The following is a 7430-nucleotide window of genomic DNA, read 5'->3' on the forward strand; positions in this document are numbered from 1 at the left end:
TAATAACTATAGTAAGACACTAATTCAACGAGTTACAAACCACTTACCAATGTCGCTTTTAAGTTCACTTACCTTATAATTTAATTCCCAATTGTAGACTTAATAGAACAAAATAAGATATGTGGAAATGTCGATCATATGCACTGAGGTGCCACTATTCTATGCACGGATTTGTGGATGCCACTTTGCATCGAAGTGCCACTAACACTTGCATCGTAGTGTCACTATCACTTGCATGCATAGAAATTTTCTTAATGGCATGCCATTTATATCCTACTAGTTCTCATTTTGTCTACTTGGGCATTTAAATTATATAATTTATTTTCATTTTCTCAAAAAATAGAACAAATTCAAAATTTCTATTTTTACAATTTAGTCCTTATATAAATAAAGTCAATAATAATTAAAATTTCACTTGGCATCTATTTTTACAAATTCAAATTTTCTAATTTTACAATTTAGTCTTTATTTGACTTGGTCCCATCCTCGAGTCCTTCATTTCCGCATTCCTGCAAAACACATGCCACTCTTTGATAAGTTCAAATGGCCTTAGTGAGTTCCTATATTACTTGAAATTAGATACTGTCTTTCGGGGGTTTAAATAGAGTGAAACTAAAAAAAAAAAACTCCCTTCTTGTGCGGGTAACTTCTCTTAAACTCATTGAAGTGGACTGTTCCTATTCTCGATCCTATCCATTGGAGGATAGATTGTTGAGTGATTATCTTCCGGCCACTCTATTAGCCTTCGATTAGCCTTGATTGTTTCTTTGGTTGTCTTGCCATTTTCATGGTCCCCTTCCTTACCTACACTTGTAGTCTTACCTTCTTTTATTTTTGGAGGGGAAGTCTTCTTTCCACCATGTTCTCAAAAGGGTAATCTTACGATTTACCCTACTAATAGAAAATTTTTTAATCCTGCAAACTGTAAGTTGTAAAAATTTTTAGTCCATGGGAGGGTGTCTTAAATAATTTAAAATATTATATTTTTATTAATTAAAACACTATCCCTAGAAAAATAAAAGCTTAAAAACTTTTTTTAATGTTATTTTCATGTAAGAGACACGCAAGCATAAAATGTAGGTTAATTTTACACATGTCGAGTTATTATAGGCTTGGTATTTAGTCAATTTTTTTAAACGGGATTTGAGTGAACTGGGTAACAGAATATAACTTTATGTATCAATTTGGTCTAAAAATGTATTTGATACCAAACTGAAAAAGTGATATACTTTAAGAGCTAAATGATTCTTTAAGCCTAAATAAAGCAATAATATATATATTTTTTACAAAAGCCTTTCATAAGTGTTCACACCATTTTTATTTTGAAAACGGGGTCGACTTGGATTTTGAAAAAAAATAAAAATGGGAGTTGCCGCCGATCCTTTTATTTAGGTGTGATCGGGTCACCTCAAAAAGTGGTTATTTTTAATAAGCAATTTGACTTTATTAAAACAACGATTTTGGTCCACGAAATTCAGAAAAATGAGTTCGGGAGTCGGTTACGTACGAGAAAGGATTAGCACCCTCGTAACGCCCAAAAATTGGTACTTAGTTAATTATTTAATGTCTTAATGTCGAAAATTGAAAACTTTGAAGAGATTTAAAATACGATTTTTTTAAAAAAAAAACTTATATAAAACAAGTTACTCGATAAGACACTCTCATTTCGAAAAGAGAAAATGCCACACCCAATGAGTTAGGGCATGATATTTCACTTCCTAAAAAACGAGCTTGTCCAAAAAAAACTCGTGCAATAAAATTTAAAAGGATATTCAATTGTTTAAGTCAGATGAAGAAATTGCAGGCTAATACGTTAGGGCACAATTTCTCAAAATTCTAAACATTGAATATTACCTTTATTATTTTTAGAAAAAATCCTCATCTCGAGAAAACAACGTGTCATATCCAATGCGTTAGGACACAACGTATTGAATTCTAACGCATTGAATTCTAACGTTGTGTCCTAACGCATTGAATTCTCGATAATGAGCTTTTTATTTATGTTTTGATTAAAGAGTATTCTCGATTATTCAGATTCAAAGAAAGAGTTGGAACCCAATACGTTAGGGCTCAATCCTCTTGAAGATTCCAAATACCGAGTACTGCCTTTATTTTTCAAAATTTTCTCTTTATACGAATTTGGGTAACAAATATATAATAGAGTAACAATTGTGATAATGTAAATATAAATAGCATGATCAAGAACAATAATAATAATAATAAGATAAATAAAAAACAAATCAATTATATATACTCAATATCAAGTAAATAAACAAATAAAACCGAAACATTTAAAGAATATAATAATGATAATAATGGTCATGTGAATAAATAAATAAATAAACATCATGTAAAACAATAATAATAACAAAGAAAATAGATAAAAATTATAAAATATAAAAATATATATGTACATATAAGAAAAATATATATGTATGTGAATTATAAAATATATATATAAATATACATATTTTAATATGTAAAAAAATATAAGTATGTATATAAAATTATGAAACATAGAAAATATATAAAAGTATGTGTATATATATATTTATAAAAAATTAAAAAATGTGTATGTATATGTATATATTATAAAACGTATGTATGTATACATGCATATATATATAACAAAATTTGAAATTTAAAGGCATGAAAAAGTAAATAATAATGATACAAGATTAATGAGCCACATAATAGTTAAAATAATTAATTTAATAATAAAAAACTAAAATAAAAAATAGAGGATTAAATAGCATCAATAATAAAATATCAATGAATTTAAAACAAAGAGTATAAAATAAAAAAATATAAGGCAAAATAAAATGTAAACAAATTTGAAAATAATGAATTTGAAAATGAATAAAAAGGGAAAAAGAGATTTGAAATCAACAATATACAAATCAATAAATAAATTATACACAAATCAACAAAATAAGAACAAGCCACAAAAAATAAGAACGCAAGAGAGAGAGAAATTTGAGTGAATACTCTTAAGAATTATTATTACTCCCAACTCAAGTCCCTTTCAATGAAGGGAGAGGCCTCTATTTATAGTTGAGCCTCCCCAAATCTAACGGTACAGATCAATTACATCAACGGCTAAGATTAAAGGGTATCTACAAATTAATCTCTAAGATTATAAAATCATATCTTCTAAGATTGCATATCATATCTAAGGTTGCATATCCTTGAAGATTATGTTTCCATAAGCTTGTAGATGGACGTTCAACCTTTTCAAGTAATGGGCCATTCTGATCGGGCCAAATGATAATACTGGACTTAGACTTTGTTTTATTATTTTGAGTTTATTATTTTTTTTGTGAGCCCGGGCTAAAATTGGGTATTACAATAGGGATGAAATCCTAAGCAATACATCTCACATATAAGTTGCTATTTAGCCCAAAAAATAGTAAAATTATTATTTAACCCCAAACCCATTATGGGTGTGAACCATGGAAATACATATATGTATGTATGTATAAAAGCTGATCAAGTAATTGTCACTTAATTTTCTCCATGATTAGGGGGCTTGGGTGCTAATGGTTGGCCATTACCGAGAACCAGATGATAACAATTGCCAGTTCATTTCTTGCATTTGGACAGGCTAACTTCAATTTCTTTTTTGTCAAAAGGGGGTTAACTTCATTGCTGTATGATCATGCATAACCTTCAAAGAAATTTATGTAAGAATGAGACAGGACTAAAGGGATATTTGGTAACTTTAATCACTAATTTTACTGGGGGTATTTGTGCATATATGAAAGGAATTCAACACAATCACAATATTCCATATAATGGGGCCAGTCCTGTTTTCCAAAGCAATCCATTGGTCCGCTAGGCCACCATTAATTATAGCAAAAAAACAAAACAAGAACAAAAACAAAACCAAGTGTGGGTCATTTTTGTTAGTGCTATGAGTCCCACTATATACGAAAAATAGCCTTTCTCAATATAATCATTCAATAATGTGGTTTCATAGTAAGATATTGTGATTCAAAGATTTTCTTTTTAAATTCTGCTATCAAATCCCTATACTTTGTAAAATTATGGATTTAGTTCTTATATTTTAATTTGATTGATTTAAGTTTTTTTTTACGTTTCAAATTAATCAATTTTAGTCCCTGTATTATTCAAAATTTGATATTTTAGTCTTGACCCAACAGTAGTAGATAATTATGTTCGGTTCAATTCAATTACTAGTCATGTACTATGCACACAATTGTAGATTTACTCTATATTCTCCAATTGGATCATTTTAAGTCTCTATATTTTTCGAAATTTGAAATTTTAGTTTTGATGCATATGGCAATCATTATTCATTAACTAAATTTTTAATGAGTAATATATGAAAATTACAAGATGATATGGCATTGCTCATATAATAATATGCTTGTTGCATCAGATTTTGGAAAACAAAACACAGAACTTGACTTAATGAATTTAACCGTTACTATTTGATAAAGACTAAAATTTTAAATTTTTAAAAATTATAAAGACTAAAAATGACCGAATTGAAGTGTAAAAATTAGATTCACAACTTTCATAAAGTATAATAAATCATAGAAGAATTTAACTTTAATATATTTATTGAGAACAAAACAACTTAGAAGTTGGAACCAAGCAACTTCTTTAGGCCCTCCACTTTCAATAATGTTGAACATTTTGGTGGGGAAGATGGAGACAACTAAACAAAAAACCAATAACGTATAGAATGTTTTTTAGTTCTTTCAATGAAGCTTCATATTCAATGTTTTACATGTTTTGTTCATATTGATATAAACTTACTCTTTCTTTTTGCCAATTATTTTCACTACTTTTCCACAAATTCTCTATAATTATAGTTTTAATCCATACTATGTTGAAATCTGAAATTTAATCTGAATATTTTTATACTATTAATATTGTTATTGGTTACCATTAGTTAATGTTGATAAGTGGTAACACTTTAATGGTTTTACTTATCAATGTTGTCAATTTTGGCCTACTAATTTATAAATCTAGAGAAATTAAATTATGTAAAATTAAAATAGTAAAATTAAATTTTAAAATTCTATAGAATAGAGGGATTCAAACTACAATCTCATAGGCTAACAAATGTTGGGTGTAATGATACGTTACATTGTACTATAAAGAGAAGGCTCGAGTTCGAATATTGAAGAAGACATTGTTGGGAGAGGTAGCCAAAAACTCCGAAGAGATTAGTCTTCATGAATTGTAAAATGGGTACCTCCTCCACAGTTTAATGAATGCCCACTTACCCTTCTTAGGTTTGAAGAAAATCTAATAAACCCATTTAGATCTAATCATTAAGTAAATTTTAAATAAAAATACAATTGTACCTTTTATATGTGTATTTTAGGGCAATTTACCAATAAAAGCCTTTTTTTTTTAAATTACCGAAATGGGCCCAGTATTTAATTATTTACCGGAATGGACCATTGACGTGGCCGTGATTTCATGCCACGTAGCGCGTTTCGGGGGACGCGATTTTGCTGTTTTCCCCACGTTAGGTTTTTTTGGCTTTTAGGGTTTAGGGTTCAGACTTTTTAGGGTTTTTAGGTCCAAGAAGAAATAATTTCGAGTTGACGTTTCTGATCAAATAGTATAAAATCGCTTCTAGCATAATGATGTTTGATAAGAATTTGTGAAATCGCGCCCTCGTGGACGCGCTTTTGCTACAGTAGGTCTTGGAAGAAATAATTTTGAGTTGACATTTCTAAGCAAATAGTATAAAATCGCTTCTAGCAGGATGCTATTTAAGAAGAATTTGTGAAATCGCGCCCTTGTGGACGCGCTTTTGCTACAGTAGGTCATGGAAGAAATAATTTCGAGTTTACTTTTCTGAGAAAATAGTATAAAATCGCTTCTAGCAGGATACTATTTGAGAAGAATTTGTGAAAGCACGCCCTCGTGGACGCGCTTTTGCTACAGTAGCATGTTTGGGCTGGGGCTATAAATTAGGCAGAAAATATTCTCAGAATGCATAAGTCACAGTAGAAACAATTTAGAGAGGCTAAGCGGGTTAGAGTTTCAAATATGAGTAAACTTATTAGTGCTGTTATTTACTACGATGGTGAAGTTTGCCACACCGAGAATGGTGTTGTTTTTTGTCGGAGAATACGGTGCGACTAGTTTTTAACCAGATCATAGATTTGACAGAACTTCGTAAAAGAATTAGGCGTAAAATTTTCGGAACGACGCCAATGAAATTTCTGTCTATTACGTATTGATTCTGCTCTTTTGTTAATTTGGTGACATATGACTCGTTCGACATAAAAGGTGCTCGTAGCTTGGAGGCAATGGTGCAGACTCATCTTACTAGTGGAGCACCTTATATTAAGTTATATGTACAATTTACATAGCCAAGTGATGTACTTGCGATCGGTGTTTGAGATGTATACACGACCCTGGTCGACATTCGGTTAGCGGGTTACAAAATACGGAACAGCCCATGTTTGGTAGCGGTGTTGAACGCACATCCCCCGCAAGACACTCTATCGATGGATGAGACATGTACGTTGGTGGCTCGATATTTGATGCTGGAAATATGTACTAGGGAACGGCATCAAGTTCTAGTGGTTGACAATCTACATCCAATTGGGGACGTTATGAAATACCCAAAAGAAGGGATGATGTACTCCCTACGACGTCAACCGGTGAGGGGACCTCGTATGCTGCAGATGATTATGGGTTAGAAGATAACTCCGATGTGGATCCACCTCGAGAGCCCAGGCCCGATGGTGCAAAAGTTGGCTTATTTTCTGAATCAGAGCCTATTCCAACAGAACCTGAAGATGCTGAAAGAAGTTCAGATGAAGAACAAAATCTACGATTCAGAGCATACTCATCTTCAGCCCATATGCATAATGTCGATCTGTCTGCAGATGATGCGTTAGAGTTTCTAGATCTACTATACCGGTTGCGTGATTGTACAAGTTCAGGGCTAGATTCGGGTGAATTTGAAGTTGGTAATCAGTTTACCAACAAGGATAGTTTTATTGGTGCTTTGAAACAACATAGCATCAAAAATGACGTTAACTACCATGTCGTTAAATCGAAATCTGATAAGTTTGAGGTGAAGTGTGCGGTGCAAGACGGCACATGTTCATGGAAAATCTACGCCTCGTTAAGGAAAAGGGCAGGGTTGTAGGAGATAAAAAAGTACAAAAGGTCCACATACATGTGTTGTAGGTACAGTATTGACGGTATCTGAATAATACTTTTATTATGTAATGCTACATTATTTAATGTACTCTGTTTATAGGTGTTTCACAAGATCATCCCAAGATGGATTCAGCTATGTTAGCTAGCTTGATACTGCCCACGGTAAAAGTAGATCCCAGGACTTCAGTGCCGGTGTTAATTGCCAATATCCGTAGCCAAATGGGGTATGCGTGCTTTTACCGCAAGGCTTAGATAGCTAAGCAAAA

Source organism: Gossypium hirsutum, chromosome D12, assembly GCF_007990345.1.
Source record: "Gossypium hirsutum isolate 1008001.06 chromosome D12, Gossypium_hirsutum_v2.1, whole genome shotgun sequence".
In the NCBI taxonomy this organism is placed as follows: Eukaryota; Viridiplantae; Streptophyta; class Magnoliopsida; order Malvales; family Malvaceae; genus Gossypium; species Gossypium hirsutum.